This window comes from Panthera tigris, chromosome C2 (assembly GCF_018350195.1).
Source record: "Panthera tigris isolate Pti1 chromosome C2, P.tigris_Pti1_mat1.1, whole genome shotgun sequence".
NCBI lineage: Eukaryota > Metazoa > Chordata > Mammalia > Carnivora > Felidae > Panthera > Panthera tigris.
The window spans coordinates 155099628-155113842 of NC_056668.1; positions in this window are offsets into that span (position 1 = coordinate 155099628).

Genomic DNA, 14215 nt, shown 5'->3' on the forward strand with positions numbered 1-14215 from the left:
CTGGTTGAGACCATGTTTGGTAGGTTCATCCAAGCTTGCTGTTTAGAAGTGTCCCTTGCTGTCTACACCTCTTCAGTTCCCCAGTTTGGAGACCATGTTCAGACAGGGAAGTATGACACCCCAGCTGATCTCTGTACTTCCCCATTTTCACACCTGGAGAGGAAAGTGTTTGGATAACAGCACATCATTTACTCAACACTTGATGTGACTTACTCTGTTGCTGAACTCACTTCCGATAGGGATATCTACCAGAACAAGGTATTTGTGGAGGTAACTAGACATTGCCCACAAAGGACTCAGAGAAGGGGGGGGGGGGTCTTTCTCCACTTTTTATGTTTATTATTTGGGAGAGAAAACGCAAGCTGGTAAAGGGCAGAGAGAATCCCAAGCAGACTCCGTGCTGTCAGCCCCAGATCAGCAGCAGCTCTGGGGGACCCAGTCGTGCTGCAGGAGGGTGGCAGAACTGTTAGGCCTGGGCATTTCTGGAGAGTGAGTCCACAGAACTTATAAATTGGTAAACTGCAGAGGATCATGGTAGTGTGAAATGGAGAGGCCTGTTCATTGTACTTGAGGACAATACATCTTTGCATAAATCTCAAGAAATGAGAACTTTCCTTGCTTGCCACTTGGTTTGTGGGAAAGCAGGAACAGCTGTGAGCAGGTGAGGCCCCATATTGCTGTGTTAAGTAGAGAATACATTGGGCTGTTAGTACACAATAGGTTAATTTTTTTTTTTTTAATTTTTTTTCTACATTTATTTATTTTTGAGAGACAGAGACAGCGTGAGCAGGAGAGGGGCAGAGAGAGAGGGAGTCGGAATCCGAAGCAGGCTCCAGGCCCTGAGCTGTCAGCACAGAGCCCGACGCGGGGCTCGAACCCACGAACCGTGAGATCATGACCTGAGGCGAAGTCGAACGCTCAACCGATGGAGCCGCCCAGGCGCCCCAATAGGCTAATAATTTTAACAAAGCCTTTTTCTCTCGCTTGAGAAGTGGATACATAGGCAGCTGTCGGCCTTGGTTCTGGTGCTCAGTGATGCCCTCGGGGACTCCGCTCTAGTTTTCCCTGCCGTTGGCCTTAGCATCTGGGCTTTTGTCCCCGGTCACAGGATGTTCCATCATTATGTCTGCATTGAAGGCAAGGAGAGGAGGGCTAAGGCAACCTGTCCTCACAGGAGACTCTCAGGAACACACTTTCCCAGAAACCCCCAGTAGACCTCAGTTTCACATCTCCTTTGTCCGGTCAAGTCAGGTAGCCACCCTTAGCTGCAGGGAAGGCCGGGAAAGAGATCCCACTGTCGTTGCCAGGATCTCCCTGCACACCCTAAGGGGAGGCCAGGTCGGTGAGTTTCCAGCCTGAGCACTCTTCCCGACGCCTTGTCGGCCCAGCCGTGCCTTCCAGAGTCCACCCTGTGCAGATGCCAGCACATTCCACAGAAGCTCTTAGCTTGCGTGGCTGTCTGTACTTGCGTGGCTGTTGGCGTCAGCCAGGAAGCCCTCCAGATCCTTCCTGTCCCAGTTTGTGACCGCCACCTTTCTTACGTGAGGTAATCCTAATACGCTAAAAGATTTTAAATGCCATTTCCCTGAAGTCTGTCCTAGGTGTCCCCAGTTTCTTCCCCCTTTGGCTCTCTTGTGATACATACCTCTTCTTCTGTGGCATATGGTTTTCTGTAAGCAGATATGGGTGTTGTAGGCATCAATCTTAAGCCTTACTTCCGAGGGTTGTGACTTTTTTTTAAGATCTTATTTTTGGGGCGCCTGGGTGGCTCAGTCGGTTAAGCGTCCGACTTCGGCTCGGGTCACGATCTCACAGTTCGTGAGTTCGAGCCCCGCATCGGGCTCTGTGCTGACAGCTCAGAGCCTGGGCCCTGCTTCGCATTCTGTGTCTCCCTCTCTCTCTGCCCCTTCCCTGCTCGTGCTGTGTCTCTCTCAGTCTCAAAAATAAATACACATTTAAAAAAAAAAAACAACTTATTTTTAAGTAATCTCTCCACCCAACGTGGGGCTCGAACTCACAGCCCCAGGGTCAAGAATCGCAGGCTCAACTGACTGAGCCAGCCGGGCGCCCCTGAGGTGAATGCTGAGAAGAGGCTCGTTAGCTTCTCTTCAGGCTCCGCTACCTACTCGGCTTTGAAAAGGGCAAAACTCACAGACCGGCGAGAGCGGGAACGCCAGTGTCCCCGAGCCGTAAGGTGTGAACCCTCAGAAGGGCTGGCACCGTCGTCCGTCACACCCCCGGCCCTCGCATCCGAGGCTGGCTCCCCGCAAGCCCCACTCCGCGGAGTCCCCCCCCCCCCCCCCCACCGGCGTCCTGGCCCGCCACCTGCCTGCGCGGGGACACCACTCACCCTCCGCCAGCGTGTCCTGTCGTGACCGCGCACCCTGACGTGTCCGGCACGCGTGTGCCACTCTCTGACCGCTCATTCAGCCCGAGCGGCCGGGCGGATGACTTCCTCTCTCTCTCGGGTTCTTACCCGCTTGGCCAAACGAGGGTGCCTTTCCCCAGGATCCGGCGACGATTCAAACGGGGCGATGAACGCAAAGCGCGGCCGGCTGGCGGGCATCCACCACCAGGGAGTTCACTTGGCCCTCCTGTGAGCCTCCGACCCGCTCGGCCCAGGCCTTGTCCACGCTTCCGTCGCCTGAGTGTTCCCTCTCTCGGCCTCCAGTCCGTTCCCCTCGGGGAGGGGAGGCCTTGGGGAGAAAAGTGACCGATGACTTCGTGGACTGGCTTCGTGGGACGCGTGAGCCGGAGCAAGTCGTGCTGCTTCGCCCCTCAGTCTCTCCATCTGTAAAATGAGGGCGCTAATAGTCACCTCCCCGCCGGGTTGGCCCTCGCTGTAGCTGGAAGTGCCTGGGCCCCGAATGGGAACGCCACCGTTTTCACGGGGTGACCTAAAGGATATCAGAGCAGAGACCGCTTCCTGCTTCGTTAGGGAAACGGCACACGTTGAGGCAGGCCCGCAGACGGGTGGTAGGAGCAGGGGCTCCGTAGGTAAACTACCTTCTCTCTTCACTTCGGATGTGTCCACTGTTAAAAGATAAACTGAGGCGGATCAAAAAGTTGAAGAGTTTGAGCAGAAGCCGATTCCAATCGGGCAGCATTCAGTCTAACGGAAAGGGGCTCTGAGGACCTGTACAAAATAATAGACGGGGGGCGCCAGGGTGGCTCCGTCGGTTAAGCATCTGCCTTTAGCTCAGGTCATGATCCTGCAGTTCATGAGTTCGAGCCCCGAGTGGGGCTCTGTGCTCACGGCTCGGAGCCTGGATCCTTGGCTTCAGATTCTGTCTCCCCCTCTCTCTGCCTCTCCCCTGCCTGTGCTCTGTCTCTCTCAAAACTAAACATTAAGAAAGAAGAAGGAAGGAAGGAAGCAAGAAAAAAAGAAGAAAGATGGCAGAAGGGAATGGAAGATGGTAGTTAACGCTGGCCAAGAGGGTTGGTTACTGCAGAGTTACCCACAGGTGGCAGGGCTATCAGGCAGATGCCCTCACTGGTGCTGATCTGATGAACTGGATTCAGATTCCGTTTCTGGGAGACCCCACACTGTAAGTTGAGGCTCAGTTTGGCGAGGAGGGGCTCAGCATCAGCGGTTCTATTTGGAGCCTCGTGTTTTTCATACCAGGATCGGGGGCCTGGTAGTTGCTCAGTAAACACTGGCCTCCTGTGTTCTCATCCCATTCTACCCACCCCGCCCAGGTCCTCACCTTCTGTGACGCCAGGTCACAAGTCTCCCTGCCTCAACCCCGCAGGTCACTGCCTACAGCACAGTGCTGAATCCCGCCCAGGGGTTCCTTCCGGAAGGCCTGAAGGCGCTCTTCATGGTACCTCCTCCGCTCCACTGAGCCTCCGTTGACCCCTCCTTTATGTCCCACGCGTTGCCCAAACTGGGTTCCCTGCCGTCTCCCCAAAGGAGTCGGCACTTCCCACCTCCCGGGCTCTGCTGTCCTTCCACGCCCTAGAAATCTCTCTCCTCCGGTTCCAACATGCCAACATCCGAGCCATCCCACACTGCCTCTCGGTGGCCCCAACCCCCGAGGAGCTTCATTTGTCTTAAACTCCAAGTCTTCATTGACTCCAGACATGCTCACCACGGGTATGTCCTGGGCTGGTGAGCTTTGTCGTTGAGCCCCACCGTGGAACTTGGCACGTCTTCAGGCACGGTCTATGTTCTGTCTCTTGTCAGCTGTTGTCTTCCCCCTCTGGGGTTGCAAGTACTTTGAAGACATCGTTCTAGACCTGCAAGGTCCACTGAGCGGAATTTTGGGTGACTTTTTTTTCTTTCTAGGCCTGGCAGTGTCCCAGGACCCACTTCTTTCCAGGTGGAGGCGGCCTATTAACTTAACACAAGGTTTGCCGGGCCTCCGCATGCTTGACCTCCTGAGCCTTATCAAGTGAGTTGAATAGTGGCCCGGGATGGATGGGTTACTGGTCCAACTCGGCTGGTCCAGCCTGAAGTAACGAAACCCGGATACACACAAAGCAAGCAATTGACACATTCAGCCTCTTTCTCCCTGGGAAGAAGAAGGCAGAGACGCAGGCTCCGAGGTAGGAGTGGGGGTGCCACCGGGGGGGGGGGGGGAAGCAGCCGAGTTCATTAGCCCCCTCATTTGGGGCAAAGGGGATCCGTGTGGTGACAAACAATTGTCCTGGGGGATTTAGGAGGATTTGGCCAAGTGTCCCTGTGGGCCCCAAGCCTCCTCCTAATCCCGTCCACATTTCAGACTACTTAGGATCGCATTAAATGTCAAAGCCGGCGTTTAGGGAAATATCTACATTTCGTATGCATCGCTCGGGTCAAAAGAAAAGCTGAAACGAACCTTCGAGCATTTGGCGCGAGAGGCTCTCTGTGTGGTCCGGAGTGTGAATGGGGAGGGGGGCCGGCGCCCTCGCGGCCTCCCCGCCCAGGAATGCGGGCTTTTCACATATAGAAAATGCTAATTCTTTGTTCCAGCCTGGCCTCCCGGAGGCGCGGAGGCGCCCGGCCGGATTGTCACAGCTGCATTTGCATGTGAGCGGCCCCGGGTCCCCATCCCCACCCCCACCCCCCACCCCCCCCTCCCCTCCCCCCGCACGGCGGGCCGAGGACTTCTGGGACTTCTGGAAAGGCCGCTTGCAAACGTCCTCTGCCATCACTGAATCCCCGGGAAAGCCACAGGTAGCTACTCTGGAACTTTCTGAACGCATATCGTTTCCCTTTGTGCCACTGGGCAGGTTCTTCCCCGCCCCCCGTCTCCAACTCCCACTTTATTTAGCGCCTTCAATTATTTTATATAAAACAACTCGTTCCATCGAGGAGGAGGAGGAGGAGGAGGAAGGCATTGGGTGACCCACTCGCATCTGTGTCCTGGCGGCAGGAACCCCGAGCTCCACGTGACGCTTTGCAGGCGCTCAGAGCGAGCAGCCGCGGGTGTGCGCGGGTGTGTGCGTGCGCGCGTGTGCGCGCGCGCGTGTGCGCGTGCGCTTCTACCGAAGGGGACACAGCCCTCAGGTTGTAGAGTCGCCCGAGGTCCCGCAGCAAAGGCGCACCGAGCGCGCACGCCGCCCCGAGGCCCCGGCCGCGCCGGGCCGACTGGATGCTCAGGGCCCAGGGCGCCACCTGTCGGCGGCGAGCGAGCCCCGCGGGGCGCGGGCGCAGCCGAGGGGACCCCGCGTTTCCCAGGCCGGAGCTTTAGCTCTGGGCGACGCCGGGGGCCTGCCTAACCGTCTCCTTCCATGATGACGATGTTTTCCTGATTCACTTCATGTGCTTCATCTTGTTTCTTCTTCCTGTTGGTTTTTGTCATTGAGTTTTTTTTATTGAGTTGTATTTATTTTACCTTTTATTTCTTTTCTCTTATTTCGTGTATTCTGTTTCCTTACTTTGTTTGGCTTATTGTTTCATGCATGTTCATTTCACGTGGCCAAGTTCATTTCATTAATTAATTTCGTTTATTTTATTTAAACGTCTCTAGTCCGTTATTTAATTTCATTTCAATACCCTCTTATACGTCTTATGTCGTTTAACCTCATTGGTTTCCCTTTTCTTTTACTTTGTTTGTGGGTGAACGGAAGAGGCGGATACCTTCTTCACCCTATGCTGAGGCTCATGTATTCTGCCTCCGAGTTTGGAAAAATAGAAAAACAAATCGTACCTTAGCTCCTCTCCGCAAGCGAATCTGAAACACCTAAAAGTGGGAGGCAAGGTTGTTTGTTTTTTTTTTTTTTTTTTAACGTTTATTTATTTTTGAGAGAGAGAGATACACAGCATGAACGGGGGAGGGGCAGAGAGAGAGGGAGACACAGAATCGGAAGCAGGCTCCAGGCTCCGAGCCATCAGCCCAGAGCCTGACGCGGGGCTCGAACTCACGGACCGCGAGATCGTGACCTGAGCTGAAGTCGGACGCTTTAACCGACTGAGCCACCCAGGCGCCCCGAGGCAAGGTTTGATATCACAGTCTGTCCAGGAAACTGTGGTCAGTGACTGAAAGTCATTCATAGATCGGTCTCCACTTGACACGGTGTAAAACACTCCCGCCCTGGCAATCAGATCTGTACCCTCCGAGGCACACTGTCCAAGTTGAGTTCGGAGCACGCGGCCCGAGCCTCCAGAGGCCCAAGCCAAATTGAGGGCCGAGACAAGGAGCCAAGAATTCAAAGAAGGCTTCCTGGAGGAAGGCTCATTTCAGGTGGGCCGGACAGAGAGGGGCTGGGGACTGCTGCAGGTGACCGGGCCATCGGGGGCACATTGCAGACAAATAAAACCGGGAAAGGTCTCTGTCACACTGCAGAGTGTCTGCTGCTGGGGGGACAGCGGATTGAAACCGGACGCAAAGGGTCGTTTGTCAGGGACGCGTCTCAGTTCTCAGACCCTGTGATTCTGGGGGGGGGGGGGGGGCATAGAGGGCCTCAGGGCCTGTGACTCCCCTGAAAGACCGTGGACATCAGGGTGTGTGTGTCCTGTGTTATTTCGGGGAAGGAGAGAAGAAGTCACTACTTGCTGTTGGTTCTCTGGAAGGTTCTATGAATTGCATTTCGGAATTTTCACCTGTCTTCCTCCCTTTTGAGAGAGATGAAATATTGATGTCGAAAAAAGTGCAAAAGTGTAATCAACTTTTACTAGTGAACACCTTTATGTCCTAGATCCACCTGTTAACACTTTACTAACATTTGCTTCAGGCTGCCTCTCTCTCTCCTACACGCACACACCCCTGCGTTCATTTATTTACTCAACTAGCTAGTGAACTTCTGACAGTAAGATGCTGGACACAACGATACTGTATCTCTCAGAACAGGGCCATTGTCTACGTAAGCAAACGCAATTATAGCTCCCAAGACGTTTATAATTTTATTTAGCAGGACACAATCCACATTTAGATTTCCTCAGTTGCCCCCACCGTGCCCTCTTCCGTCATTTTACCCCTTCGTCCAGAGTCCGCTTCAGGATCCTGCGCGGCATTTGGATGTCGTGGGCCCTCTTTAATTCAGAACATTCCGCAAGCCTTTATGGTCACTCAGGACATTGATAGTTTTCAGGGCTCCAGGCCAGTGGTCTTGGAGAGGTTTCCTCTACCTGGATTTATCCGATTATTACTTTTTGTTTGTTTTAATGTTTATTTTTGAGAGAGAGAGAGAGAGACAGACAGACAGACAGACCAAGTGCCAGCGGGGGAGGGACAGAGAGAGAGCACAGGAGGGGAGGGGCAGAGAGAGAGGGAGACACAGAATCCGAAACAGGCTCCAGGCTCCGAGCTGTCAGCACCGAGCCCCACGCGGGGCTCGAACTCACAGACTGCGAAATCATGACCTGACCCAATGTCGGATGCTCAACAGACGGATCCCCCAGGTGCCCCTCTCTGATTATTCCTTATGATTGGACGCACATTTTTGTGAGTTGGAGGCTCATTGTTTTCATTCCTGACACCCCTTTCCCAAGCTGATGTACCCCCAGAAGCCAGAACTGTGGTTTCTGACAAGGCTTTCAGCTCTTCCTTTCCTGTCTGTTTAGATTCCAACATCCCAATTTCCACATCATGCTCAAAACAACCAATAGGAAAGCACCAAGACATGCAAATTTCCCTGCCTTAAACTGGCACATCTTCCAGGTTGAGAAACTCAATTTTTTTCTTTCCTTTCTCTTTTCCTTTCCTTTCTTTTCTTTTTTCTTTTCTTCCCTTTTTTCTTTCTTCTCTTGTTTTCTTTTCTTCTCTTTTCTTTTTTCTTGTCTTTTCTTTTTTTTCTCTTCTCTTTTCCTTTTCTTTTTTCTTTTCGTTTTTCTCTCTTTTCTTTCCTTTTTTAATTTCTTTTCTCTCTTCTTTTCTTTTCTTTTCCTTTTTTTTTTTTTTTTCTAAGTAGGCTTCACGCCCAGCACAGAGCCCAACATGGGGCTTGAACTCAGAACCATGAAATCAAGACCTGAGCTGAGATCAAGATTAGGCCATTGAACCAACTGAGCCACCTGGTAGCCCTCGTAGCCCCAGGAAACTCAGTTTTCTGCTGCCATGTAATTACTGTGGCTTTCTTTAGCAGCAAACACAGGCCAGGGAAAGACGTGGGAGATCTGGGGAGCAGACCCAGGCAGTGGCCAAAATGTTGGTTGGAGGAGACCTGCTAGGATCGGAGAAGGGCCACAGAGGTGAGAGACGACTGGCCCGGAGCGGTTCATGCTTGACCCACATCTGGTGAGATGCAGGGTGGATAGGAGTCTTGAGTTGGGGTTGTCCCATGTGCAGTTGAGGGGAGATCTCGGGGAGCTTCTAACTCACCTCAGGGCTAAATGAATCTGCAGATGGGCAGGGATGGGAGGGGATACAAAGATAGAAGCCTCCTCCCAGTTCTTGGACCCCATGGCTCCTGTTGCCACAGTCATCAGTAGGACCGAGGAGCCTGTTGGACAAGATTCCTGCTGTCCCCGTGGAGAGGGCTCCCCGGGGAGGGCGGGGTTGGCGAAGGGCCCAGTGAAGACACTGCCCAGGCATGACACCCAATGAAACTCTCAAACTGGGCAAAAGATGGGTTTCCTTTGGGAAGAGACCCACTTTGCTTTCTTTCTAGTTTGTCGGTGATGCATCCACTTGGATGCCCTCTCTTCCTGGAGCTGGCTTCAGGGAAGGTGGGAAACACACAGACTCTAGAGCCTAATCGCCTGGGTGCGAGTCTCAGGGGCACTCCTTCCTGTGTGACCTCGGGCAACTTACTCACCTCTCTTGCTAGAGTTTCCTCATCTGCAGAATGGGAGTGTAATACTATGAACCTCGGAGGCCTGTTATGAAGCTTCTATGAGGTCATATTTGTAAAGCTCTGGTAACAGTGCCTGGCTCTTATTAAGTACCAGATCGGTGAAGATTAAATAAGTAAAAGAGAGAGAGAATCCCCAGCAGGCTCTGCACTGACAGTGCAGAACCTGATTCGGTGCTCGAACTCCTAAACCGGGAGATCAAGACCTACCTCTCAAGAGACAGAGTCCGACGCTCAACTGACTGAGCCACCCAGCTGCCCCAAAGGTTTTTTCTTTTTCTAATGTTTACCCATTTTTAGAGAGAGACGAGACAGAGCGCGAGCGGGGGAGGGGCAGAGAGAGAGGGAGACACAGAATCGGAAGCAGGCTCCAGGCTCTGACCCATCAGCACAGAGCCTGACACGGGGCTCGAACTCATAGACCTGGAAATCATGACCTGAGCTGAAGTCAGATGCTTAACTGAGCCACCCAGGCACACCTCCCCAAAGGTTTTTTTAAAATCAAAATGAAAAGGTTTTGTTTGTTTGTGGTAAATGAGAATAGAGTTCTGAAAGGGTCAGGACAAATGGAGGAACATGAAGGTAACCCGAGGGTGACCTGGGCCACAGGAGCCATTTAGGCCTATACCAGCCCCCCCCCCCACCAGAGGGTACCTGGATGATGCTGGAGAATGCTACGGGGCGGGGGGGCGGGGGGGGGGGCGGCTTTCCTTTCATAGGCCATTGGGCTTTCCTTTCCCAGAAGGAAAAGGGGATTCTTTTCTTTTTCAATTTTTGTTTATATTTATTCATTTTTGAAAGATAGAGACAGAGCACAAGCAGGGGAGGGGCAGAGAGAAAGAGGGACACAGAATCCGAAACAGGCTCCAGTCTCTGAGCTGTCAGCACCAGAGCCCGATGCAGGGCTCGAACTCACGAACAGCGAGATCATGACCTGAGCCGAAGTCGGATGCTCAACCGACTGAGCCACCCAGGCACCCCTGGGATTCTTTTCATTACAACCCAAAGTAGAGGTGAGTTTAGGCGGCTGCATGCCTGGATTTTCCACCCTTCAGACATCCCAGTCTGCTGGAGAAGGTCTTAATTAGGTCTCGTGGCCTTAACTAGAGCCGCAAAGCCCGCGTTTCTTTTTTTAGAGGGTGATCCCACCGAATTAAAATTCAATTAATCCAACTTTAGGGGCAAGAAAAACTATTTGCGAAAAATCATTAAACAGCACGTAAAACCCTTTGAGGAGCAGCAAAGACCAGGACAACCTGGCTTTTGTTAAGGTCCTTTGGGCCCAAAGAGTTCACTTTTTTAAGGAATTTTAACAAGATAGTGGTCACAGTGGAATTTGTTCATGTCGCTTATTTAAGGTTTTACGAGGCCCTGAAAAGAGCCCCCCTCCCCTGGGTCTGCACGACAAGATTTGTTAACAGCAGCACGGTGAGAGGTAAAATCCTGGGGGGTGTTTGAACCCTAGGAGGGGACAAGTGGCCTGGATGCTTCAACAGTGTCACAAAGGGTCGGGGGGATTCCGTGCCAGGTTAAAGGGGACAGGAGACGCAGGGCCCTGGGAAGGCAAAACCAGACATGCCCAGAAAGGACATTATTAGGACAGTCTGTGGATTAGATAACGGCATTGTATCAATGTGACATGTCCGGATTTCGGTAAGTGTACTTGGGTTCTGTAAAATAATGTTTGTATTCTTAGGAAATGCACAAGGAACTGATTACAAGTAGAAGGGTATCATATCTCCTTCCAAATGGTTCAGAAAAACAATTAGATACATAAAGTTATATGTGACGCGTGGGTGGCTCAGTTGGTTAAGCGTCCGACTTGGGCTCAGGTTATGAACCTGTGGTTCATGGGTTCAAGCCCTGTGTCAGGCTCTGTGCTGACAGCTCAGAGCCTGGAGCCTGTTTCAGATTCTGTGTCTCCCTCTCTCTCTCTGCCCCTCCCCTGTTCATGCTCTGTCTCTCTCAAAAATAAATAAACGTTAAAAAAAGTTTTTTTAAGGAAAAATTTTAAAAACATAGATTATGTACTTTTATAATAGTATCAAAACTTGTGAAGAATTTTGTATTCTTTTTTCTTCATAAATGCTTTATCACAAGTGGTTTTCCATATTTTCACATAGAATTCATTTACATTGCTTTTAGTTGACTACGTAACATTTCTTTTAACTGAGTATCCCATACTTAACAATTTCACCATTGTTGGGGAACATCTATTGGGATTGTTTTTCTTCTTCTGTTACCAAGTATATTTGCTTTTGTTTACTCTAGATTACTTTAATGGTTTAAAACTGGGCCCCTGGGTGGCTCAGTTGGTTGGGCGTCCATCTTCAGCTCGGGTCATAATCCCACGGTTTGTGGGTTCGAGCCCCGCGTCAGGCCGCGTTCTGACGGCTCAGGGCCTGGAGCCTGCTTCTGATTCTGTGTCTCCCTCTTTCTCTGTCCCTCCCGCGCTCATGCTCTGTCTCTCTCTGTTTCAAAAATAAAAAGTTTTTTAAAGTTATATTTATAGAATTATGTACACACACACACACACACACACACACACACACACACAGCCCTTGAACACCAGGAGTTTGAACGGCACTGGCTCCACTCATGTGCGGATTTTTTTCCATTAATTCAGTACAGTTCTGCACATGTATTTTCTCAGTAACGTTTCCTTTTCTCTAGCTTCCTTTATGGTAAGAATGCAGTTTATAATCCACGTAACATACAAGATATGTGTTCATTGACTGCTGATGTTATTGGTAAGGCTTCGGGTCATCAGTAGGCTGTTAGTAGTTACGTTTGGGGGGAGTCAAATGTTATCCACGGATTTTCAACGTCACGGGGGTCGGTGCCCCTAACCCCACGGTGTTCAAGGCTAACTGTGTATAATACATCCATTTGTACATGGAATACATATGTATTAATGTATAATCATATTACAGGCATAACGGGCACCTGGCGGGTTAAGTGGGTGCAGCACGTGACTTTTGATCTTGGGGCTGTGAGTTCGAGCCCCATGTTGGCACTTGGAGATTCCTTAAAAAAATAATAGGAGGGGTGCTTGGGCGGTTCAGTCAGTTAAATGTCCAACTCTTGATCCTGGCTCGGGTCACGATCTCAGCTCAGGTCTGTGCTGACGTCATGGAACCTGCTTGGGATTTTCTCTCTCTACCCTTCCCCCCATTCTTGTGCTCCCTCTGTCTCCCTCTCCTCCCCCCAGCCCCTTCCCCTTGCTTGCACGTGTGCACACATGCGCTCTCTCCCAACATAAAAAAATCAAATGATTTCAAAATACAAAGTAAACAAAAATAAAAACGAGTAAAACTAAATAAGCCTAAGAAGAGACAAACGCTAACAAAAAAGAAAGAGAGAAAGGAGGTGCCGTGGGGGCAGGTGAACAGCATGCTCACGTCTGACGACCACACTTCCTGGGTTCCTCCTGCCTGATAGCACCCTCAGGTGGGTTCCAGCAGACCGCTCGAGGGGTCCCCCTAAGAGGCTCGTGACCAGAAGGGGAGACCTAAGGCCCTTGCCTGCGGTCGCCGGAAACCCGGGGCCATCGTGCGACGAAGAGTCACGGAGGGTCACTGGTGCCCGCGGCGCGCGACTAGCCCCCACCTCCGGGGCGCCGGCGGTTTGGAACGGGGGACGAGCACTGACGACGGTTCCGCGGGGTGTGGTCCGGTCCGGCAGAACCCGAGTGGCAGCAGCGACGCGCGCGTTCGGGCCCGGGTCTGGGGAGGGAACCCGCCGGAAGCGCCCCCCGCCCCGGCCGGGACCGCGGAAGCGGGAGGTTTCGGAGGCCGAGGACCAGCCTCCCAGGGAAACGCGGTGAGCGCTGAGCGGGACGGCGGGTCCGCCCGGCCCGGCCCGGCCCGGCCCGGCCCGGCCCGGCCCGGCCCGGCCCGGCCCGGAGGTGGGACGCGGTCGGCGCGGCCGCGATCCTCGGCAGGGGCACGTCGGGCAAAGGCGGCGGGCTGGGCGGCCGAGGCGCCGCCGAGCGGCTTCGGGGAGGCTGCGTGCGGCTCGGGGCCGGGCCCCGAAGGGGGAGCCCGCGCGCGGCGGGCGCGTCTGGCCCGGAAGCGCGGCGGTCGGAGCGGGCGAGGCCCGAGGTGAGCGCCCGGGGCCCGTGAGGCCGCCCGGGGCGGGTCGCGCGCGGTGTCTGTCCGCTTCCCAGCCGGGCCCGCGAGCCCCCTCGCGGGGCCGAGCCGGGAGGACCGGACGACCCGACGTGTTGGTCACAGCCGGAGTCTAGGGGACAGGTTTGGCGGAAGACGCGGCGCCGGAGCCGCGGAAGAGAGGCGGCCGCCGCGCGACAGCAGCCGGGCCGCCCCGGGCGGAGAGGGACGACGGGGGCAAGGGCCCGGTGCTTCGCTCCTCCCCACGCCCCCGTCCGCCGGCCAGACCCCTTCGGAAGCCGACCGACCCCGGAACGCGGGCCGTGCCGGTGCCAGGCCGCCTCTGGGACCCGGGACCGAGCAGGGCAGGGCGGGCATCGGGGGCTGGGGGCACGCGGGCCCCCGAGGAGCGCCGGCACGATCTCCCCGGGCACCGCGTTGGTCCCTCCCGGGAACCGCACGATCCGTTTGGTATTGATTCCGCCATAAACCCGCGCGAGCTCCCAGTGTCCCCATTTATCCAACCGCTCAGGCCAAAAACCTTGGAGTCACCCCCTCTTCTGCTTCCTGACTTAAGTCTTTCTATTTTCTTTTTTTCCTTTCCTTTCCTTTCCTTTCCTTTCCTTTCCTTTCCTTTCCTTTCCTTTCCATCCTTTCCTTTCCTTTCCATCCTTTCTTTTCCTTTCCATCCTTTCCTTTTTTCTGTCCTCTTTTCGTTTTTCTTTTCCTTGCCTTTCCATCTTTCCTTTTCCATCCTTTTCTTTTTTCTTTTTTTCTGTTCTCTTTTCTTTCTCCCTTCTCTTTTCTTTTTCTTTCTCTTTTCTCTCTTTTCCTTTCCTTTCCATCTTTTCCTTTCCTGTCCTTTTTTCTTTTCTGTCCTCTTTTCTTTT